The sequence below is a fragment of the Aedes albopictus genome, chromosome 3 (genome assembly GCF_035046485.1).
Source record: "Aedes albopictus strain Foshan chromosome 3, AalbF5, whole genome shotgun sequence".
In the NCBI taxonomy this organism is placed as follows: domain Eukaryota; kingdom Metazoa; phylum Arthropoda; class Insecta; order Diptera; family Culicidae; genus Aedes; species Aedes albopictus.
The window spans coordinates 77466550-77491549 of record NC_085138.1 but is presented as its reverse complement, the minus strand read 5'-3'; the positions used below and the strand labels follow the sequence as shown (position 1 = coordinate 77491549).

Below are 25000 nucleotides of genomic sequence, written 5' to 3'. Positions count from 1 at the left end.
AAAATTCTTTCTAAACGTTTATTTGACATATCATATGCAGGCGAGTTACAGTAAAAAAATTAGCTCAATCGGAGCATTGATTACGGAGAATGAGCTGTGTGAAGTGAGCGACTTTGCTTAAAAATAGAACAAAAATCGATTTCAAATCATCAACCTTGTATGGAAAGTCGAAAAAATTTACGCTCTACTGTAATTTTTTTTCCTTCACGTTTTCGAACTCACGGCATGATTCTACACCAAAAATGATCATCAACTTACCGAGTTCAAAAACGCTGTAAACTAGTGTAATTATCAATAACTCAAACGGTTTGTATCAAGCTTTGCATCAAAATAAACTCGGATAAAAATATTAAAATAATATTATATTGTAACAGAACCGTTTAAAACCATAATTTAACCGTACAAATCAGGGAGGGAAAGGGATAACAGCACAAACACTATAAAATGTAACGTTTTCAACCATACAGTGAATGGTAATTTAGGTTTTTACAATGAATTGTTCGAGTTCAAAATTGTTCAGAGACTTTCAACATTTGGATGGTGTTCAACAACGATGTTAAGGACAGACTTGTTAGAATCCCAATATGGAATGGAAATTATTCTTCGCTAAAAGTTTGTTTGAATCAAAAACTATGTTTTATGGCAATGATAGTGTTTATCATCCTTAAAACATCATGTTAACCCGCTGTTTCATCTTACCCCACCCGATTCAACTTGCCCCGGTGTACCTTAAATAAAGAATGTACACTGCAAAAAGTAATCGTCGGAAATGCCCTAATACAGTCTTTTGTTAATACTAATGCGAATACCACTATATGAACGTTTATGCATGTGTGCAATGATAAAGACTGTTTGTTTGGCCACAGTCCCTTACATTCTAAAAAAGGTGTGCTCGAATAAGTTTTGTACAAAAGGGTAAACAAACCGGATATGACGCACGGCTATATAGCTAAGATATTGTATATCACAAAATCAAAGATGAAATATTTCTGAACATTTTAAGCGAAAAAAATGCTGAAGTTCTCAACGAAAATTTCACGTACGGCAGGCAATGTGTGGATGCAGTTTCAGATCCTGATACTTTAACGGAACAATTTAGGTTTAAGCCAAGCAAAGCAAATATAACCGTACACATCGTAGTTGCTACTCCGTGATTGGCCAGAACAATCGAAGTTGCACAGCGAATCAATGAATGCTGCTTGGGATTAGCTAACCATCCTCAATGTATATTATTCGAGAATTCAACATTTAAAAAATCAATAACGGCGCCGGCCACGTCCTTACGGTCATCAGGAAAGGGAAGTAATGCTGTTAGTTCGACAACCGTTGCTACTGGAAACCGTGGAATCCACAGCATCCGCACAGTTGTCTCGGCAAGGAGTATTATAACGTTACGGCGATAATTTGGTTTTCGTATTTGTTATTCAATGGAATAGGTATCGGACTAAGGCCACATAAACGGGACGTTACTGTAGTGCATTGAGTGGTCGGCGCGTCAATCACGGTGGGTTTCTATACCCATCCCACCATCATTGCAACAAACTTTACCGGTTGCTGCTAGATGCGCTAGCAAAGTAGTTGCGCTATGGGTGGGTGACCAAATATTGTTCGTGCAGTTAAAAATCGGAATTTTTGACACGCGAGAATCGATTTTTCTCCCAAACCGTGCGTCGGACGTACGTCGGGCAAAACGCGCTGGATAGAGGGCCAGATCCGCTGCCCAGCGCACTACGTCCGAAGTTAGGTTTCACGTATGGATTTGGAGAAAACTTGATTGTCGCTTGTGGGGAAACTTCGGGTTTCAACCGCGACGACAATATAGCAGTGCGACAGTTGCACTGCTGTTATGGGAATATTACAGCCCTGCCGATACGAGTCAAGGCAACTAATTTGATAGCTTCCGGTGTGGAAAAGGGTAGCTAAGTCAAATTGATAACGCTGGATGGGTTGCTCAAGTAGTAGCATGCGTTACGGTTGCTCTAAGTTGTTGGTGTGTTCGTCGGATAGATCAGTGTTCGGAGTGGCTTCCCGTATTCGTTCCAACCCGTTATGGCGTTTGTGAGGTGACTTGCAGGTTTTGCCGTGTTTTCCCGGTGTATTGGCAAACTTCCGTTCGCTACTATGATGATGGAACGATCTTGTTTTCCACGCCCAGCAAAAGAGTCCTGCAACAGCAACAGACGGGATTAGTTTCTGTTGCTGGACCATTTTGTCGTAGTTCAACCTAATTCCTTGCGAAGGCTCTTTTACGTCCACAGGTGAATCTCCGGGTCAAACCTAAATGTAGGGCACGAAGGTTATGTTCTGCTCGTTGCGCAATTTCACAATCTTATCACTTGCAAACGTTGCGTGCGGGATGGCTCTGCCGTGCACCTCTTTGTTTTGATAAGCTATGCAAAAATCGTTTTACTTTTGATTACACCATTTGTTCCTTTTAATAACACCACTTTTCCGTTGATTATTTTTTGCTGTGCACATTCTTTAACTACTCATTTCTCCCGAAAGAGAGCGATTGTAGAAGTACCTTAAGTACCGTAATCCGGGGTAACATTGATCAAAATTTACGATCTATCTTGATTGTTTTGTTTAAGCAAACGTTACATATTTTATATTATTAAAACCAGTGAATCAAAATTCAAGCAACAATAACGACAATGTCGCAACCTGAATTTGTTACGACATTCTACCCAATGCGACATACGTTTGTCCCAACTTGAACAGAATAGGACAAAGATCGTGCACCACGAGTTTAGAGATTTTTAAGGCTTGCATTGTGATTTTCGAGCACTGCAACGCTGCTGAAGATGTATCATCAAAAAGTTTCGATTTTGGGTTGGTAATAATTGATTATTCACAAGTTGAAAAGTACGCTCCGTTTGTCTGCAACAAAAATTTTCGAGATCATGTAATTATCTGTTACCAGTTGGGATAAAGAGTAATCGCCGCGTCTTCTTTGTTACTTGTGTTGTGCCTCTTTTGTCTGACAATTCTCTTCACTGATTAAAACAAGTACTGACCCTCTTGGTATATAAGTAGCGGTTTGAAAAAGTATAAAGAAACTTTAAAACATGTTTAAATTGGCTTTTTTTTCTAATTTTTGATTTTGTTGATTTGAGGTAACATTGATCATCTCTGTGAACAATATTCGATTGTGTAGAAAACACTCTTACTTACAAAATTTGGTGTTCCTTATTTCGAATATGCTGCCCAAATTTATACATGTTATGCACTTTATGAGTTATTCTATATGGAATGGTGTTTGTATGTCACGAATAAGCTCGGGAACGGGTCAACGGATATACTTCTTTCTTTCACTGTTGCATTCGTGCAGGGCTCCGACGTGTTCGTGTGAAAAAATAATAATGAAAATCGACCGGGAAAGCAATGAAAACGGGAAAAATTGAAACTTCATTTTTCAGGGCATTTTTCTACTGACTGTTCTGTCAAAAACACAGCAGGCAGGCAGTACGACGTTTGCCGGGACAGCTACCTAGTTTAAGATAAATATTCGCTTAAAGGTAGGCAATTTCTTAAGGAATTTTAGGACTATTTCGAATAAATCGTATATTTTATTGAAAAGGAGCACGTTTATAGAAATTTCAAGAATAAAATATAACTGCGATACCATTTTGAGTTAATTCAGCGATTTTAAACCTCAAATTGTATGTAACATTCATACCAAGCATGAATGTTTGAGAATGTATCTCATTGCGTTACAAAATTGACAACTCTCAGGTCATTTTGACAGATGTAGCATGAGCATGAAAAGTGCGGCAATAAGATCGATAAAGTAGAATATATGATCCGTCTTTTTCGTGCATTTGTATGGTCTGTCAAAATGACCTGAGAAGTGTCAACCATTTTTATGGCTAGCTTTGTTGGTGTAATGAAGAATACAATTCGTGAGCAAAATGTTTGTTTGAACGAGTTCGACTGATATGAGATTTTTTAGCTAATTCTGTCGGCGCTGCTTTGGGGAATCAAAACGACTGTCCCGACGTTTCGACTCCGTTTCGAGTCAAAGAGCAAAATTCTGACCAGTCGTTTTTTTGTGAAATTGGACATAGGACTGTCGGTGTCATGTATATGTGTGTACATCGGATTTCTTATCAAGTGAACCGTAGTATTTGGTCGATTTCACATAATGTTCACTGTACTGTACTACACTGCATTTGTGAACACGGTACGGTTTGTTGGAAGACCTAAACTCCCTGTTGAAGAAGACTTGAAACCAGTGCTGAAAATGGCATTTCGACATATTTAGATTCTATCACCTACAGCTGCTTTTCAATTGCCGAAACTGTGCAGAAATGGCCTACTTTTCTTGACTAGCTCAAGAATGCCGAAAAGTAGTACTTTTCAGTACTTTTAAGAGTGCCGAAAAGTACTACTTTTCGGCACCTTCGCAATGGTACACTTTTCACAAGTTTCCTGAAGCACTAATGTTCTTCCGTATACATTTGTCTATTCGATGGTTGTTCCTATGTCTGTTCGGCAGATCGAACCTGGACATAAGCGATTCTAATTCTGATTTGATCAGCCAAACAGACGTAGAGCTAGAAGCAGCAGCACAAAAAACGCTCGTTGACGACGCGACTCCGAGTAGTTGTGACACTTATTAACATGAGCCTCTGCACGAATCTGGCGTACTGCTCACTCCCACAGAAAATTTGAAAACAGTTCGCACAGTAAAAGTCAAATCAGGCCAAACATTTCAATAGGTCCTATCTGCATTTGAGAGGCTCTCTTTGTTTACTTTTCTTTCAATTATTGCAATGTAATGGTACACTTTTCAACTATTTTTGCAGTACAAAACAAAAGAGGATTGTTTTGACCATCGTTCAATGCAAGGAGGCAATCAAAATACAAATAAACAGCTGAGATATTAACGAAAGAGAGAGAAACCAAAGAGAGCCTCTCTTCTGCAGATTGGACCTTTAGACATGTTCGGCCTGAAATGTGACTTTTACTGTGCGCGGTGTTTTCAAATTTTCTGTGGGAGTGAGCAGGACAGGGCAAATTCGTACAGAGGCTCATAGCCTATCTAATTGAAAAAATGGGCTTGTGCGCGTGGATGCTCGCACGTGGTTTTAGCTGAGAGCTGTCTGAGCAGTCAGAAATGATCGTACTTAGGGTTTTTTTTTTCATAATTGCAAAAAATGTTGTATGCAACGCGTTGCAAAACTCGATTTTTCAGCACTTGTCGTATTTATCCAATTCGGCAAGCCTCGTTGAATAAATGTACGACTCGTGCTGAAAAAAATCATCATTTTGCAACTTGTTCCATAAATAACTATTTCAGCACTGCTCGAAACAGATTCGAAAAATCGGGACTGCAGCGACGATAAAAGTAGCTAAAAAGTTTGTTTAAACATTTCATGAGGTGGGTCACGCCGATCAATATTACCCCGCTGGTCAATGATACCCCGTTTTACGGTACTTTTACGGAGCCATTTTACGAAACGACAACATTGTTGATGATGATATTGATATTCACGTGTTAGGTCGCCACCTCCTGTCAGATTTTCATTCATAAAATCAGCTCGTAAAATAATTATTCAATGAAATCAGCCATTTTCTTTTTCAATATTTAAGCTTTTTTCTAGATTGACTGTAACTTACCGTCTTAGCGCAACATCTACCTTTTACAAATAAACCGTTCCTATCAGAAAGTCAACAAGGCAGAACACCTGGTCGAAAAAACAGTTTCGACCTGTCCTAGTGAAAGAGTAAGTAGGTAGTCGATACCCCAAATATAGATATTACTGAACTTAAGCTGACCTAATTGGCGCCCTCTCTTAAAGGACACCACGCACGACAGAGCCGTATGATTTTAAATCATCTGCCTTTGACCGATTCCTTCCTCCTTCATCGTTCATCTCAGTAGGAATCTCCCTCAACGATGCAGTCAGTGAAGGAACGCCAAATCCAGAACGCGCGCCAACCAGGTGCCATCATTATATCGGCTCTCCCTAAAATCATCCCTGCACAGCACACGAACGACAGTAGGTAGGTAGTTGACATTAATTATAATAATTTCGAAATTGTGTCGTTTCAGCTTGCGCCCAGCGCCTATCTATCTCACCAACCACGGTCCATAATGCCACCACATGTTGATGACCTCTTTCCTTACACTACTGGCTCGCTCCCGATTGCCATCTTTATTCTGTATCCCATCTGGCCTCTGTTGCCCGCCAAATTGATCACCTGTATCATCTCTGTGTGCAAGGCAAAGGAAAGAAGGAACACCGATCGAACACACCTTTCACAAAGCTCACAGCACAGTGTACCACGCGCGCGCTTTCATCAACTCAGCACACGATGATGACGGGAGGTGGAGTTATAAAATTGGTTTCCAATGGACAACAAGTCTCGCAAAAGAATTACTCCTTCCACGCGAGACGTTCGCGGAAAGGACAGGCTCCGGCGAGATTCGAACTCACGATCTCCTGTTTACTAGACAGGCGCTTTAACCAACTAAGCCACGGCGCCACTTGGGTCTCGCTGGAGGAAAAACTGCGTCATGAGCTTTTGTTCGTTCTAAAGCCCGATTTCTTCTATCTCTGTATGAGTTGAGCATAATTATTTATTACCACTACCAAGATCATTACTTGCAATTATGCACTACCATCCGCACCGCCTCAGAGAGGGTTATGTTACCTGCGTGTGTTAGCAAACATAAGAGAGTTCATGAGAGCAGAGAGCCAACATCGCCGCATGCGTGGTGCAGCGAAGCTTCTCAGACGATCGTTAGAGCAGGTAGTAGAATAATTAGCAGGTAGACAAAAAGAGAAAAACGAGAAAACGACAGTTTGTTTTGAGTTTGGAAAGGGACCGAAGAAACAGTACGGCTTTGAGCACCAGCCTAAACATGTGGCGCCGTGGCTTAGTTGGTTAAAGCGCCTGTCTAGTAAACAGGAGATCGTGAGTTCGAATCTCGCCGGAGCCTTCTCCAGTCCGTGCAGTGACGGGAGCTATGTTTTTTATGAAGCACATGTGACTAATAAGGTTTGAGAAATGTTACTTTTTCCCTATACAAGTTAGTAGTTGGAGACAGTCACTGTATCTTCCTTTCGTGACACGCGTTAAGAGTAGTATACCACTGTGTTGAAAAAGAGGTACCACAGATAACAGAATGCGATCGTTGCGCCATCTTTAAATGGTTGCCAGTTAGGTTTCCATGTTGAAATGACGGTTGAAAGGGTTTGCACACATTTCGTATGTTAGCATAAACGTCTGTTATCTGTAGAGGTACACACGCTTGTTTTGAGTTTATCAATGAAATAAAATCAGTCAAAATTGTACCAATGAGGTACAAAGCTGTATGTTTGCAATAGCAAATAGCAAATGGGCAAATCTGGCTGAGACATCGATTTCTGTGAATCGATTCGAATCGGATCAGCAGAATCGATTCTTCGATTTAATCGAATGCTTTGAATCGATGTTTTCACATCGATTAGATATTATAAAATATGACAAAACTATAAAATGATTCGTTTGCTGCATTTAGTTCAAGTTCATGGCACGTTTTACTTGTCTGAATAAATCCAATATCAAAATTTGAGATTGCACATCGAACATTTCGCGACTCTGATTCGAAAAAGGATATAACGTTGAGACAGTGATTTCTGAAAAAATAAATTAATCGGAGATGAACCAACCCTGGGCTGAAAATCTCCTTAATAAAGAGAAAAAATAAATAAATTAATTAATATTTTTGAATCGAAAGAAAAATCTTGAGATCCCTTGAAATTCCCCTATTCCCATATAGTACTGGGAAAAAATACCGCAGACTGCTGAGAGAAATTCCCCCAGAATCTCCAGAATTCTGAAAGGGATTCCTCTAGAATTATGAGAGAGAAATTTCTTAAGAATGCTGAAAATAAACCTTGGACGACATTACCTAGAAAAGAAAGCAAGACTCTTCCGGTATCTTGGTAAGAATTCTCTCTGAATTCGATTGAGGATTTTCCTAGAATCCTAAGAGAGATTACTCCATATCTATGAGACGAATTATCTCAGAGTCCCGAAAGGAATTCTCCCAGAATCCTGTGATAGATTGTCTCAGAATCCTAAGAGAAGCTTTCCCTTGAGATTCTCCCTAAATGTTCCAGAATCCTAAGAGGAATTATCCCAGAATCCTGAGAGGAATTCCAACAGCGGTTCTTCCACATTCTTGAAATAAATTCATCTAGAATACTGAGAGATTCTCACAGAAAAAAGATCTTTGGAATTCTAAGATGAAATGAAATGAAACTTTAAAGCAATGACCCAGAATCCCGAAAAGGATAGCTTAGAACCCGAAGAAGGATTACTCCAGAATCCTGAGAAAGGTTTCCTCAAAATACTGGGCGAGATTGCCAAAGAAACCTGAGATATACTATCACATAATTCTGGAAGATAGGATTCCCCCAGATTCCTGAGAAGAATTCCTCCAGAATCCTTTTAAGTATTCTCCCTGAATTCCCCTAAAATCCTGGGTGGAATCGTTTAGAGTGCTGAGAATAATTCTGCCAGAAATCTCGAAAGGTATTCCCCCGGAATCCTGAGAGGGATCATAAGAGGGATTCTTCCAGATTCTTGAGAGAAATATATCTAGCAACCTAAGAAGGATTTTTCCGAAAATCTAATAAGGATACTCCCTGGAAGGAATTACGAAAACGTCTAGAATGGACTTCCTCAGCATCCTGAGAAGGATGCACTGGAATTCTAAGAGGTATTCTCACATAAAACAGAAAAAATACCGCAGATTCCTGAAAGACATTACCCCAGAATCTTTAAAAGGACTCCCCTGAACTCCTGAAAGGGGTTGTCCCACAACTCTGAGAGTGATTCCTCTAATAAAGTATTCTACATACAGAAATACAGAAAACAGAATTCTACTGGGATTCTCGTAGAATGCTGAGAAGGATTTCCTCCGAATCCTAAGAGGAATCACAGAATCCTAATATCTCTAGAGAATTCTGCCCAAAATTTCGTGAGAGATTCTTCAATAAATAATAATTCTGAAAGAAAGAGCCCTAGAATCTTGAAAAATAAAGCCCCAGAATCCCAAGGATGAGACAAATTACCCAGAATCCTGACGGGGATTACCCCAGAAAGCTGAATTTTCAGATAATCTTGGGAAGAGTACCCGCAGAATACTTAGTGATATTCTCCCAGAATCTTTACATGATCTTACGCAGAATCCTGAAAAGGATACCACTAGAATCCTCACACAGGATTCTCCCAGAATTCTGCGAGGAATTTCGCCACAATTCTGAGAATGCTGTATATGATTCTCCAAGAAGTCTGAGAGGAGTTCTTGAGAATGCTGATAAAGATTTCCTCAGACTTCTGAGTGGGATCCTAAGTGAGAGTCTTCCAGAATCCTGAAAGGGATTTCACCCGAGGTAGGGACCCCTGGTGAGGAATACCCCAAAATTCTGAAATGATTTTTCTTAGAATCCAGAGATTCGCTGGAATTCTGATAGGTATTCCCATATAATACTGCTGAGAAAAATTCCTCCAGAATATTTAAAAGGGCTCTTCCATAATTCTGAGGATTCCTCTAAAATTCTGTGGAAGATTCCTTCAAAATGCAGAAAATTATCACACCAGCATCCTGAGAGACCTTATCCCAGAAAAGAGAGAAAGACTCTTCCAATAGGATTTCTCCCTGAATTCTATTAAGGATTTCCCTAGAATCCTGGGAGAGATAACTCCAGTTTTCTGAGATGGATTCTCTCATAATTTAAGTGGAATTCTTCCAGAATCCTGAGGAATTTCCGTAGATTCCCGAGATTGATACTCCCTGAATCCTGTGATGGATTGCCTCAGAATCCTGAGAGAAGTTTTACCTCGGGATTCTCTCAGAATGCTTAGACGGTTATCCTCAGAACTCCCTGGCGGATTCTTCCATAATCCCGAGAGGGATTCTCCTAGAATCCTGAAAGAAATTCTCCTGCAGTATTGAAAGACATCCCATTAGAATCCTGAAAGAGATTGGCCTAGAACCCTGAGAGGGATCCTAAGAGAAGATCTTCCACATTATTAATGAAGAGATCCTGATAGGGATTTCCAAAAAAAAAAAAAAAATTCGGCCTCCAGAGATGGACTGACCTAGAATCCTGAGAAGGATGCGCTAGAACCCTGAAAAAGACTTTCTCGACCATAAGAAGGATTTCTCCAGAATCCTGAAAAAGATTCACTGAGACCCCTGGGAGGGATTGACCAAGAAACCTGAGATATACAGGTGTACCTCGATTTAGTGGACCATAGATTACATAGACCCTCGATTTTATGTACTTCGTATGTAAAATTTTTTAATGGTAAAATTCTACAGTGCATCCTGAAAAAAAAAGAAATTTAATATATTTGAATCGAATGTAAAAAACGGAATTCTAGAAGGAATCCCTGGAGGGATCCCGGGAGGAATCAAAAGCAGTCGAACTGTTAACCTACACGAGATTTGTCCCTCTTTTAAGTTACACTGATAAAGAGTTGTTTGGCAACCAAAATGCATATGTACAGTGTCGGACAAAACAATAAGACCACCGGTCCTATTTCATACAAAATGACCAAGTTTGAGGATATGGTACTCGGTTTCTAGTAAACCGATTTGGCTGAAATTTTGGTAGCCGACATGGAATTCCGGGAATTTCGATTTGTATTAAATTGATTGAGTTCTGTTCACTGCTTCCAAAGCTACAGATATACATACGGTGCGACAGAACAATAACACCAGTTTTTATAATGGTTGTTTGTGGCCACTTCAATAAAAGTGTCCCCAAGTTTAAATGGCATCCTTAAATTTAGTATTTGTTCATCAATCATTAGAGATTAGACCAATTCTTGAAAATATAGTATTAATCTAAACATGAATGTTCATAGGCGCCAACTTAGGGGGGGCAAGCATGGTTTTGCCCCCCCAATATTTGACGATTTTTCGATTTTCCCATACAGAAAATCAGAAAAACCAGGCTTTGCCCCCCCAATAATTTGACCAAGTTGGCGCGTCTGTGAATGTTTAACAATAATATGGAACGAGCTCACCTATTAGGATCCATCTTTGCGTCTACCGGAGAGTATGCAATAGGCCTGTCCACTATTTCAAAAATGTTCTACCGGAAGAATTAATTTTTGACTAGTTTTAATGTAGGTAGGGTGCCTGTACCAGTTATCGCACTACCTAAGGAAAACTACTTCTACAAAAATAAGAAGACCAACGAATTTTGTCGATATGTCAAATGATAGATTTGTTTTCATACTTTACAGGAAAAATATAAAATCTCAGCCAAACCCACTTTTACTATTTATTACGGCGTGTGCCAATGATAGGAACCCTGTATCAGTTATGGACACATTTTTTAATTTCGGTTACACTTCGCACTATTTGCATGCATTCCTTATGGGATTAGCCATAACTGCTACACAATGGCGAAATAGGGTGCAAGGAAGCCGAAATTTCAAGGAAAATTACTTATTTCTACCATAACTTGAGCAAATTGTGAAGTTTGAATGAGTGAAGCATTTTTCTGTGAACGTGATCTTTTGTTCACAAAATTTGTCTTATTGATTTGCATCGATAAAGGTTGAAAATCAACTACGGCGAATATGAGGTACTATAGCCATAACTGTTGGAGGGATAGTAGTGTCACACCCCTCGCATTAAATGTTACGAGTTGAAAGAGTGTCCAACCCCTGTATAGGATTCTGGCGCGCAATGTTGTTGTTGTTGTAGTTCGTTGCTTTGAGAAGTTTGTATGTGTACTGTTGGTCGGAAATAAATTAAGTTAGATTTAAGCAGTTAAATCACGTTCTTTCTTTTAAAACCACGAAAGTCCCTGTGTGGCTCTGCTGGTAGTTGCAGTTTCAACAGGTTATGGGCCCAGGGACGCCCTGGTGGTGGTTCGGGAAGCGAGGAGACCGAGATGCGGTATCCAAGATACGATGAGGAGGCCAATACCCGATGAGGTGTCAAGATGCGATGAGGCCTGGTGCCAATATTCGTTGAGACACCAAGATACGGTGAGGGGACCAACACTCGATGAGGATTGATAGCCGTGTGGGACCTGCGCTGGAACCAAGAGGCAGAGGGTGCTGGCTGATCGGGACGCTGGAGCTGGATGGCGGAAGGTACTCGGGGCGGAAGACGCATTGAGCCAGGAGGAGCTTGATAGCCTCTTAGTAGCAGACGTAGCTTGGAGCCGGAGCCTGGTAGCAGAGTCTGCTTGGAGCCAGGAGGAGTCTGGTAGCTCGGTTGCTAAGGAGGAGCTCGGTAGACTGGAGGAGTACGGCCAGGTGAAGCTCGGGACGCGTCGGATCTGAGAGTGTGTGATGAGGAGGAGTGTTGAATGGTAGGTACATCCTTGGAAGTGCATCACACAGCTCAGTGGAGAGCTAGGTATCAACTGGTAGGTAAATGGAAATAAATTGTAAATATGTTATACCTAGATTGAATAAAGGAGAGGCACTGAGCTGGTAGCGATATCAGTCAGTGCCTGGGTTTGGAGAACAAAGCCTCGCCTGTGTTTTTATTTCCAACAGGTTATGGGCCCAGGATTGTTAGAAAAGACGTGTTTTTTGTAAGTGGAAGAAAACTGGTGGCAAGGACGAAAATCGAACTCGAAAGTTTTGGAAGTGGCAAAGTGTAGTGTGAAAACGTTTGATTAAAATGGCCGAAGCAAAAGTTATTATGGAACGACTGAACAGCGCCAATTGGATCAGCTGGAAGTTCCGGATGGAGCTTCTATTAGTGAAGGAGGGTTTGTGGAAAGTTGTTGGCGAACCGAAGCCGCAAGATGTAACGGAAGCATGGATCGAGAAGGATGCTTCAGCTCGAGCAACAATTGGGCTAGCCCTTGACGACAGTCAACTGTGCCACGTTATTGGTGCAGCTACAGCAAATGAAATGTGGTCGATGCTGAAAGGATACCATGAACGAGGATCCTTGTGTAACAAAGTTCATGTGTTGCGTCAGCTTTGTTCATTGCGTTTAACGGAAGGAGGTAATATGGCGAACCATTTGGCAGAAGTGTCTGGATTGGTGCAGAAGCTCGTCGGAATGGGTGAAAAGCTTGGCGAACATTGGATTGTGGCAATACTACTCTCAATTTATCAATCGCACTCAAATTTGTACCAATGATGCACATATAATAGGTTGACAAACAGTCTAAATTTGAGAATTGTTCATGCACTCTATGAAAAGTTACAGCATGGTGGAGAGAAAAATCCCAAACATTTTGCCCACCCCCTGTGTGTACCCCCTTCGCATGTGAATCCCTTGCCCCTCAAATGATTTAATTTTATTTTTACAATTAGTTTACACCATAGCAAAGTGTATAGTGACCGGCACAAAAAAAGATCCATCATTTAGTAATTACAGTTTCTACAGTCGACTCTCCACAACTCGATATCCAAGGGACCATCGAGTTATAAAACATATTGAAAGAAAAAAATCTCTCGACCAAAAATCTCGAAATTAAGTGTTGTTGAACTTTTACATCACAGTTTTGAGCATAAAATTCTGTATTCAATAATTTTACTTTTTGAATTAAAAAAAATTAACTCTGCACAGTGGTCCCAAAGCCGTATTTGGCTGAATAAAATAGTGTACGCTTCAATTATCAGTTTTTACTATATGCTGTCTTCGGAAAAGTTTCCTCATATTTTTTGGACATTCTTTTCAATATTGTAAAATTAGGGTGGTCCAAATTATTTTCAAGACCACAATGTCAACTTTTTAGTTTTCCCATATAGAGAAATTGAATGTTCAACAGAGTTGAAAAGCACTCAATTCCAAATAACTTTACCGAAGGAACTATAATTCTATCGCTTTCGGTTCAGAAGATGTTATTCTTTAAAAACAAGTTATGGTGATACCTAAAAATGGGTTTCTTTCAATAACGTTTAACTCACTGATTTTTCTCAAAAACTTGGTTCCGATCACTTTCAGAGTTTTTAATATTCAACATGTTTCTCAAAGACAGCAAAGTTCTATATCCTCATTTTGTAGTTGTTCTTAAAACGGTTTATTTTTGACACTTCATATTTTAAAACGGTGCAAGCAGATTTTCAATCCCTGAATATGAATTACAATTAAAAAGCTCTGATTTTTATCTTTTACTAATGAAAAAAGTTCTTTGGTACCAAAATATTGACAATCTATGTACTTGCGTTATTCTAAAATATATAGCAGACAAAAAATAGAAATCCTCAATAACTTTTTGAATCGAAGATACAGAACTTTAAAATCTTTGGGAAAATAATTTATAATAAACAATTATTGAAGGATATTACCTACTCTAAAAGTTCTCGTAATAAAGTTTTCACGGGAAATCAGGGAATAAAAAGTTATTAAAAGAAATCCTTTTTTGATGTCACCCTCACTTTTTACTTTGAAAATAATATCTGGTTCAACCATAAGAGATAGAACCATGATTTTTGTTTCGGAAAAAATGTTAAATGTTAAAAAAATTAAAGTGCTTCTCAGTTATGTAGACCACTTCATTGCCCTATATGAAAAAAAAACTAAATGGTTTATATCGTGGTTTGCAAAAAATTTGGACCACCCTAATTTTACAATATTAAAAAAATGTGCAAAAATATATAGAAACTTTCCGAAAGACAGCATATATCAAAAAATATTAGTTTAGACGTCAAACTTTTCGCCAAATTTGGTACGGCTCAGGGCTCGTGGTGACATAAAAAGTGATAATTTTCGATCAGCCATCATCATTTTTGTTTTCGTCTCTTCAAGTATAAATCAATTGCAAACTACTTCAAATGATTTCCTAGCATTACTGGTTTTACTGAACTTTCAAGCTAACATCGAGTTATGGAGGTAAAATTATACTAAGCGTGACATCGACCAAAGGAAGCATCGAGTTATGGAAATATCGAATTATGGAGAGTACGGTATACGGAAAAATGAAGGGACCGACGAATCCATCGAGTTATAGAAAATATCGAGTTGTAGAACATCGAGTTGTGGAGAGTCGACTGTAATAGAAACTACATGCAAAAATGATAAAATATACCTTTCAATGAATATAGAGACGAACCAGCCAAGGGCTGAAAGTCTCTTTAATAAAGACAAATCAATCAATCTTTCAATGAATGCACTTCATCCATTTTATATATTTATATCCAACTTTAACGACCTTGCTGCCGTCTTTCTGTTGCTCATGTTAGAGCTGTCAAGAGACCTGCACTGCAAAAACTGCAAATATTCAATCAATGTGAAAATTCACATCGATTCTATTGACCTTCCCTCACTTACATTTTATAACCTAAAATATGAACACACATAATAACAATGCATGGCGTCTGTGTCAGCCGTCCGCGATGTGCAAAGTGAAAAAATGGCGACTGAAACGTGTTTGCATAAAATTGCTGCAAGAGTTGCAGCTCCCAGTGAAGTTATTTTACCAAAATCATAGCGACTATGTGTACTGGATCATGAAAAAGTCGTTCTCAATCACTTGAAGACGAAACATCATTAAAAATTCGGGAATTTCAAGAGTTTTCACAGTTTGAAACATCACTCGGAGCTGCAAAGTTGACCGATTGGTCACTCACTGGTGGTTAACAATCAACCAACATTTCCGTGCATTACGATTATTGGATTTTTTAAATGAGCTCTTGGCTTTGTTTCAAAATCAATTCTACAGTTTTATGCATCAAACTTGTAACATTTATCCCCGGAAAAACTTCTATTCTTACCTATAAAAACCATTTGAACACATCTATTGATTATATTTGTTATTCGGTATTGTTTTTATGTGTAATCACACATCAGAACGATAAATACCAAAAAAAAAGTTCGTTGTGTGTGTCACACATAAACAGTATTGTCTAGACAAATTGCAAAAATATATGTGTACAAACCATGAAATAAATATTTGCAGTTTTTGCAGTGTGAGAACTGTCAAACAATTTGGAGGTTATATTTCGTGGTGCATTATGCTTTTGATTGAAATCCGAAGTGACCAGCGGTGCGAAAATTGATTTTTAACCTACTTAGAAATGTCGCAACTCAAATTGGATTAGTGCATATTGTAGCTCTTAAGTAGCTACAATTTATTTACTTCGCAGCTGCATCTTCGCATGTGCTTCAAGCGACGACTTTGATTTGGTGCTGCGACGATAATAATAAAGACATTCACGCCCGCACTAAATATACCATGTACAAAACGCTGATAAGACTGGTGGTTTTCTACGGGTACGAGACCTTGACTACGATAGAGCAGAACATGCAAATAGGTACTTATGTAGGTACTGAAAAAACTAATAAACCAACTCAGTATAAAACGTGTTGAACCGTAAGTGTTTCACGAATGGAACGTCTGTTTGTCTCTGTGCAAGCTACATGCTAGTTGTTGACCAGGGTCCCAAATCTTCGCGAGTCAACTTTGAAGAACAAAGCGCACAGCAGATGCAGAAATCTACGATGACCTGCGGTGCTGACTGAACACATTCAATGAAACGGGATCTGAAAGGTGCTACTTTTGGTTTGGCCGCGCGATTGGTACCCACGAGCGAGCGCCGTTACACATCTGCGTGCGACGTGCGAGCCTCTTTGCGTCGTTGTCATGTACATATTAACTTCAACTGGCAATTACAACCTCATTAAAACTCGAAATACAGTGGCTTTGGGCCCATTATACAGTAGTTCCTTGCCGCTTTTGAGTGATATTGAGGATTGCAAAACGGTTCCGATATTTGCGTATACGTCCAGCGATTAAGTTTTTTTATTCCGCAGTTCCCACCCAACTGGACCCCTTTCGCAGTTAGTATAAGTGCGGGATCGTGAATAAAACTGCGATTTTGCATCGAATTGTTTCGGTGTTTTCTGCGCACTTATTCAGCACTTTGTAATGCATAAGTGCGCAGAAGACACCGACACGATTCGATGCAAAATCGCAGTTTTATTCACGATCCCGCATTTATACTAACTGCGAAAGGGGTCCAGTGGGGTGGGAAATGCGCAATATTTACATTTATAATTGAGATTACTAAAGTGACGACGGTTGTATTTATATCCGGAAATGGAACCGTTTCAAAGGAAAATTTGTTGTAGGTACGAGGTACGCATAAATTGAAACTGGATTTAGGATATTGTTTCCATTCCCAATCGTACTTTCAGCTATTCTTGTACAGTGTCCCATATGGTCTAGTGGCTAGGATATCTGGCTTTCACCCAGAAGGCCCGGGTTCGATTCCCGGTATGGGAAATTTTTTACGTCACAGATAACTTTATCTTGAAATTTTCAACAATCAAACATTATTAGATCGATCTTAATGGACAAACATATACCTAGGTAGGGAACCGCGCCACTTGGGCGGTGGCTTCTATATTCGTCTGTTTTCCACTATAACTCAGTCAAATTTGAACCAATTGACACAACTTTTGGAATGTGATGAGATAGGTATAGTATCTACCCGTGTACAACATTTCAAGCCAATTGGTTCAAAATTGACTAAGTTATAGTGGAAAACAGACGAATATAGAAGCCACCGCCGAAGTGGCGCGATACCCTAATAACATCCGTTTCTAATCTAATCATGTCTATGAAGTTGAGCAAAACTTGACGACGAAAAGTCGGTTAGCTTGCTTCTCAGATCAGTAGTGTTCGAAAGACAACAAGTTTTCCTAAATTTCTCATACAATCTTATCTCAATTACCATGTGTGTACATTCAACACAACACAAAGCTTCTGTTCGGTAAGAGGGGAAAGAGGTGCTAACAGCACACACACATGCTAAGAACCATTGAAGGTAAATTATGCGTAGGTACAATCAATAGGTACTCAATCAATTACATTTATCCTGCGCTTACACAAAATATTCTGACTTCTATAGTCAATGAGTTCGAGGAGAACAACACTGTAGAGCATGATTCTGATTTTTTTTTTATCGTTGCGTGGTAGTTACTCGTGCAATGTGTATGTTGGTTTTAGGGTGCAAGTAGCGAGAGCGAGAGTTCATAGCTGATACATACTAGATACTTCGGGTATGAACGTTGGCATATGATGACTTGCTGGTGACACGCTGTCAACTGGGTCCTGTGGCGCAATGGATAACGCGTCTGACTACGGATCAGAAGATTCCAGGTTCGACTCCTGGCAGGATCGCGAGGATCTTTTTTATCTCACATTACCATTAAATTAATTAAATCATAGAGTAACCGTATAAACTGAGATCAAATTTTTCCGATCAGCGGGGTGAAATTGATCAGAAAGACATGAATCAGCTTCGGGATGAAAATAGCTCTAATAAAGACACCACCTAATCACCTGATCAGACGGAGACGAATCTAAGTTACATAATTCCATACTAATTTCTACTAGTCCAGTCTGATGAAGTCCAGTCTATATTGAGATAATTGACTACTCTATAGTTTTTCTTGTCATTCTTGTGAAATTCTACATGTCGATATGACCATAAGCTTCTTACCTTATTTAGTTTAGAACACTTTTCAGTTTTCACAAAAAAAGTTAGACTTGCATTATTTTTTTAGTGGTTATCAATGTGATTCTCACGTGAAAAAATCGATTTTCACCTGTAAACTCTGTTTGAATTTTTGTGGAACCTTGATTGAAGTTATGTAGCTGCTGAGCCGTATTCCGTTTCAAAATTTTAATTTTTTCGATGAAAACGTAATGTAATTGTTATTATTGTTTATAGTTGCCTACCCTCAGGAGTTTAAGGAGTACATAATTTTAAACTTCATTTTTGCTTTTTAACAGTCCAGTTCACTAGTTGTGAGATTTTTTTCAATCTTTTTATTTTCTTTACACACTATGTGAAGAGTTCTGAGCGTTATTCGGATTCAGAAGATCAAAATTAAGAGAAGACCATTTTCTACAAGATTAATTACGCCTCAAAATGGTAAATTTACTTTACAGCGGTAGAACACACGGACACGTTGTTAGATCAGAATCAAGAATCTGAAAATCGTTTTCTTCAGTTTGTATAAATTTTAACGACATCGAACGCTTAAATGTACCAAAAAATTGGAGATACCGGGGATCGAACCCGGGGCCTTTCACATGCAAAGCGAACGCTCTACCACTGAGCTATATCCCCTCCATACTAAATAGTGTCCAAAAGCTAATTTTATTATAAGTGCTTAAATTTAGTTAAATAAATTATTCTTCATTACACCAACAAAGCTAGCCATGAAAATGTTTGACAATTCACAGGTCATTTTGACAGACCACACACATGCACGAAAAAGACAGATAATATATTCTACTTTGCCGATCTTGTTGCCGTCCTTTTCATGCTCATGTTACATCTGTCAAAATGACCTGAGAATTGTCAGTCATTTTGAGGTTAGGTTCGTTGGTGTAATAAAGAATTACAAAACTATTATATTTCTCATCAAAGTTCTTTATGGATTACTGCACGAATTTATTCTGGCCTGCTTACTCTTACACGAAATTTGACGTTTGAGCGGTGTCGGCACCTCTCAAACGTCAAATTTCGTGTGAGAGTAAGCAGGCCAGAATAAATTCGTGAAGTGGACCATTACACCAACGAACCTAACTTCAAAATGACTGACAATTTTCAGGTCATATTGACAGATGTAACATAAGCATGAAAAGGACGGTAACAAGATCGTTAAAGTAGAATACATGATCCGTCTTTTTCGTGCTTGTGTGTGGTCTGTCAAAATGACCTGAGAAGTGTCAAACATTTTCATGGCTAGCTTTGTTGGTGTAATGAAGCATTGTTTTTATTTTATCAAAACCGCTTTTAAAATTTTCAGTTTTTAGCTGTCGCTACCTAAGCCTAGTTTGGTCCTAGTACACACTTGCACACACACATATTAATTTTGTTATGCGGAAGCGGAAGGCAGGTAGGCATGTACAGGCCGGCGGATCGAATCTAGTGCCACCCAACCCCATCGCAGGGGATATAGCTCAGTGGTAGAGCGTTCGCTTTGCATGTGAAAGGCCCCGGGTTCGATCCCCGGTATCTCCAATCTTTTTGAGGAAACCATTTCTGATTATCGTACCAATTTTTTCAAATTCTCATTGCAATCAGATAGTTTAGTTATGTATTATTATGAGGATACGTACCCGCGCTAATTCGTGAACAAAAAAAAAACGGGTAAGGAAGTCTCGACGAATCATGAAAAAACAAGGCGATGAAAAAATAAATGGACGACGTAAAAAAAGACCTGACTGTAGTGTACTCGCACCCTAAGAATGTGTGTGATATAAAATTTGTTCGGGAGGGAAGGAAAAGGGATCGTTTTATCTAAAACAAGCTTGCAAAAAAACATTGACAGCGGTGGGATTCGAACCCACGCCATTTCTGACTGGTGCCTAAAACCAGCGCCTTAGACCACTCGGCCACGCTGCCTTCTTAGGAGATACACTGGATCTAAGCAGCTCTTAAACCTTCAACGTGGAATTCGTTTTATGGCGAAACCATAGAAAACGTAACAAAGAAAGATTCAAAAAAAATTTATCTTTTTTGCTTGACGTCTTATTTATCTCTGTAATGTATTTACAGGTATCCAAGTAAAAACTTGTTATTTACTTACCGGGTTCACGCACGGGGAGCAGTTTCCGGCAGAGTTATCACTAACTTCTTGATCTTCGAAAATCACAGAATTTATTACCAAGAACGGAGCAAGGTTTGTCGGTTTGTCAACGTTCGATCCCTTCAAATGACGAAAAGCCAGAATGTTATCGGACATATTTTACACTAGAATTCACTTTTCATACTTAGAAGCTAGGAAGTAGGTAGGTATTTCAAGTGGCATTCTTTAATCATTTTTAAAAATTGCACTTTATGTTTCCCGTTTCAAACGACACGCGATGTCAGCGCAGTGAGGCGCGCCCGAGAACCTCGCTGAAAAACGCGAAAAATCAATCACGCCCGCGACGCCGCGACCCGCGCCCGTGTTCAAGTCCGTGTGCTTCTTTACCAACTCACCGATCAGACGTTTGAAACAGGGTTGCCAGTGTAGAGAAATGATCAAAAAAAAATCCCGCACGGAAAAGTGAAACAACTCAAAATGTTCAAGTTATCACTCAGAAAAAAATCTAAACTAGATTAAATCCCACTCTAAATTCATTTCGTCTGGTTGACCATGGAGGGAGGGTGCAGGCACGTCAAACTCGAACAAACTACGCCTACCTAACATGCATCGAGCGGGCCTTCCCAAACAACACAATGCGATTTCGCGGGCCACCCCCATCGACAAAACAAACCGATTTTCAAGCAGGATTCGACTAGGCTTCTGATCGCGTTGCCAGTCACACTAACACACTCGCAAAAGATGAGCAGTAGGCCTACCATAGACTAATTTCAAGACCTCGATGTACCAAAGAAAATCATTAAATTTTCTGTGGCCAGTCCGGTACCCAATAAATATTCATTAGAGTAATGCGGGGCAAAAGTTCGCACCTAACAGACTTCACAAAATAACTAATAAACGAAAAGAAAACAATATCATTTTTCTTCGTTAAAGGGGTCCCTATCATGTTGCCTTCAAAACGTAGTACTAGATTTTTTCGCGTTACTTTTGTAGTTTTAGTAATACAATTTTTAATACAAGTACTCCAATGCGAACTTTTGCCCCATAGTGGGGGCAAAAGTTCGCATTATGCGGGGCAAAAGTTCGCACCTTGTACAAGGTAGTTTATTGGTGTGATGTTCATTTATTTCATGTTAATTCATGTTCATCTTTTCACTCTAGCCATGAAATCTGTTTCCTTCTGTTCTTAGCATTACGGCCCAACTGGAATACGACCTGGTGTTCAGCTTTAGTATAGAATGTGTTTTATTAAGACTTCCACAACTATCAACTAAGAGCTGTCCTTTCCAGCGTTACTGAAAGTTGTCAAAATACATTGTGGGGTAATCATAGAGATACATGTTGCACAAAATACATGAAAAAAACAAATATGCAGCAAAACTGTTGAACAAGACCGTAATCGAATCTTATCCCCGTCAATATGGTGATGAGTTATAGCTGTCAATTTACAAACTAAACTATGAAAGACCCCGGTAGAGTAGATGAACCTAAGAACTTCAGAAACATACGAAAAGACACGACGAGGATGACGAAGAAAATGTTTTTAGCCATTTTTCATTTCTTGATTTAAATGGGTTTACATGATGTTTGCCTTACAATGGAACTTCTCACAAAACTAAGTTCAAACCCTCTGCCGGAACGATTTCGAAGTACATACTACACATATTATACATATATCAGGGGGAGCGACACTAGTTTTGCCAAGCCGAAAAACCCCAAAAAAAGTCGAAAAAAGACGAAAAAACCCGGTAAAACCCGCAAAACTTTTGCGGGTTTTATCGACTTTTTTGGTCTTTTTTCGGCTTTTTTCGAGGTTTTTTGGCTTGGCAAAACTAGTGTCGCACCTTCTGACATATATAGTAGTTTCTATCAATGTTGCGTTGGATCTTCCTCGCGAGCATTCATTTTTGCATCTTCGCGATCCATTATTCACAAGCATTCGTTTTTTTATTTATGCTTCGCGAAGAACTCTCTAGCAAGTCAATGGGAGCAGTGAACGAGGAAGTAAGTTGATCATTTGTGAAGACCACATGCGATTTCCATTCGTTCATGGTGCTCACTCCTTCAATCGTCCTATTCGTTGCGAGTGCATTTTGACAGGTGCGTTGCGGCTAATGTGGTTGGGAAAGACCTGGTTTATTGTGGCATCATGCATTAAAATTCTACGCCGGAATCCGGATTTTCCGCAATCCTCGGTGACCGTTCCGGCTCCCCCTCTCAGTAGAAGCTGATTTTTTGAATCGAATTAGCCCAAGATTGCTAAAATCGGCGATAAAATGGCAAAAATATGACCAGTTTTATTTAGCAGGTACCAGGGTACCATGTTAGCTAGAATGCCGTGCAGCGGGTGCCGTTCACGAAGCTGCTCGTGCGAATGGTTTTCTGATCTTCGCGAAGAGCACGCATGATGCATCGAAGCAATCATGTCTTCGGGCGATGAAGTTTCTTTTTCCAGTCGTAACGAGCGACGACGACGCTTCGTTGATGACGAACAAAGCTCAAGCTTTGGCAAACCTGTTCACTCGCAGTTCGCATGTACATGGCGAAGCAATATTCATCGCCCTTCGCATGTTTCATCAGTGTTCAGCAACATTGGTTTCTATACGAAATCTTCATTGCTTCAAAGATTCTGTAATTATATTGATGTACTAGATTCAGAAATCTAGTGCGAACTTTTGCCCCACAGCTACTGCGAACTTTTGCCCCATTGTCGAGGTTTTAACAATGTCCCTTTCTGTAAGAAGCACTAATAGTTTATTGTTTATTCGAGTGCATCTCTCGAACTACTATGGAATAACGATTCTCCGACGTCAAGAGGTTATGAGATTTTTCTTCTTCTTGTTACTACAAATTCTTATTCCAAAAGGTCCAAAAATTATATCAAAACACCTCGTAACACATTTTTTTGCATAACTCTGCCAAACCATAACGAAATCAATCCAATTTTTATTGACGAGTTACTGACCTGATTATGTGTCAAACCCATACAGATTTGTGTGGGTTCTTAACTTGTGCTCAGAAAAAGACCCACTGCGAACTTTTGCCCCGTGCGAACTTTTGCCCCGCATTACTCTACCGTGTATTTTTTCCGTGTAAATTGCCTTTTGTGTATATTATATTTAGCGTGTTACACCGATCTGACAGCTCTGACAGTAAGGGACTGAACATAAATTACGTAAAGTGGGTACCGAGGATTGTTCACAATCTGCGAACTTGACTGCGGAAAAAATCGCGACCTGGGCTACCTTGCCGCATGCCTGGGCCTACCTTGCCGCATGCGGGTCCCCTGTGGTTGACCCCAAGCGACGTCGCATGTTATATTAAGTCTATGGTTATACCCCCTCAGTATTAAGTCTATGGTATAACTTTGACTTAAGTGCTCCACACAATGCATACGTTTGCGTGTGCGTGACAGTAGTTTGACACATTTCCCATGGGAAAACTGTCAAAAAAACGCAAACCTCGACGGAACGGACGCTATGTGTTCCAGGCTTTACGCGTAGTCTAGTATAAGTTGAGTATATTCAAGCTTGTATAAGCAAAGTTTATTTTAAAAAAGCTTGGAAATGTTTTGTTTTCTATTTTTTTTCAGGAAAAAAAATAAACACAAAATTAAAACACAATTCAAATCATTTTATATATTCAATTTGATTTCCTTTGAGAGGGTTTAAGCCATGCTGTCGATAGAAGTCAAGCTCAAGAAATTCAGTTGCGTGTTCTGATGCTCTGAATCGGTTCGGGATGTCTAACGCTGCTAACACTGGCATGTGATTCATCCGCATTCGTCGGTATATTCCAGGTATCTGATCCGATGAAATTCTAGCCGGAAAGAATCAGGGACAAATCAGAACAAATCTGGACACTGCCACGGAGGTGCTATTCCAGCTGAGTGATAGAAGTTGCTGTAATAAAATGAATCCATTTTGACGACCGAACCGCACTAACAGCAGTTGTTTCGGCAAGCACTTACCTTTGTTAGCAGGCTGCTTTATTAACCGTGATGGTCTCGTTGGTGAGCGTTCTAATCCCGATGTCCGTTTAAACATCTTCAAATCAGGAGGACGTCGGCACAAAAACAAAACTATTCGGGAGAACCAAATTTTACTGCTCATGGCGGCGATCAGTGAGATTTTTTTGCGCGGCAGACAGTTATACAAGAGTAACAATAATTTTATGTTAAACGTGATCCGTTTAAATTACTAAACGGACGCAGTATACTTTCAAAACGAGGATATGTATAAACTACAAAAATGACAAAAATGATTGGATTTAAAACATGCCTCGATTTGAATTATTTCTGAGTGGTCAAAATGACCTGAGAATTGTCAATCATTTTGAGATTAGGCTCGTTGGTGTAATTCTTTATTCTTCATTACACCAACAAAGCTAGCTCTGAAGCTAGCCATGAAAATGTTTGACAATTCTCAGGTCATTTTGACAAATGTTACATGAGCATGAAAA

At 39.5% G+C, this 25000-nt stretch overlaps 7 non-coding genes across 7 annotated transcripts; 4 read left to right on the top strand and 3 right to left on the bottom strand.

Moving 5' to 3' along the window:
* Positions 1–6418: 6418 nt before the first annotated feature.
* Trnat-agu (transfer RNA threonine (anticodon AGU)) lies at positions 6419–6492 on the bottom strand. Its single transcript has one exon. It is a non-coding gene; the product is annotated as a tRNA-Thr (tRNA).
* A 383-nt stretch (positions 6493–6875) lies between these two features.
* Trnat-agu (transfer RNA threonine (anticodon AGU)) lies at positions 6876–6949 on the top strand. The gene has a single exon. It is a non-coding gene; the product is annotated as a tRNA-Thr (tRNA).
* A 10195-nt stretch (positions 6950–17144) lies between these two features.
* On the top strand, positions 17145–17216 carry Trnae-uuc (transfer RNA glutamic acid (anticodon UUC)). Its single transcript has one exon. It is a non-coding gene; the product is annotated as a tRNA-Glu (tRNA).
* An 827-nt stretch (positions 17217–18043) lies between these two features.
* Positions 18044–18116, top strand: Trnar-acg (transfer RNA arginine (anticodon ACG)). Its single transcript has one exon. It is a non-coding gene; the product is annotated as a tRNA-Arg (tRNA).
* An 883-nt stretch (positions 18117–18999) lies between these two features.
* Positions 19000–19071, bottom strand: Trnaa-ugc (transfer RNA alanine (anticodon UGC)). Its single transcript has one exon. It is a non-coding gene; the product is annotated as a tRNA-Ala (tRNA).
* An 828-nt stretch (positions 19072–19899) lies between these two features.
* Trnaa-ugc (transfer RNA alanine (anticodon UGC)) lies at positions 19900–19971 on the top strand. The gene has a single exon. It is a non-coding gene; the product is annotated as a tRNA-Ala (tRNA).
* Positions 19972–20275: 304 nt separating this feature from the next.
* Positions 20276–20355, bottom strand: Trnal-uag (transfer RNA leucine (anticodon UAG)). Its single transcript has one exon. It is a non-coding gene; the product is annotated as a tRNA-Leu (tRNA).
* Positions 20356–25000: the final 4645 nt, after the last annotated feature.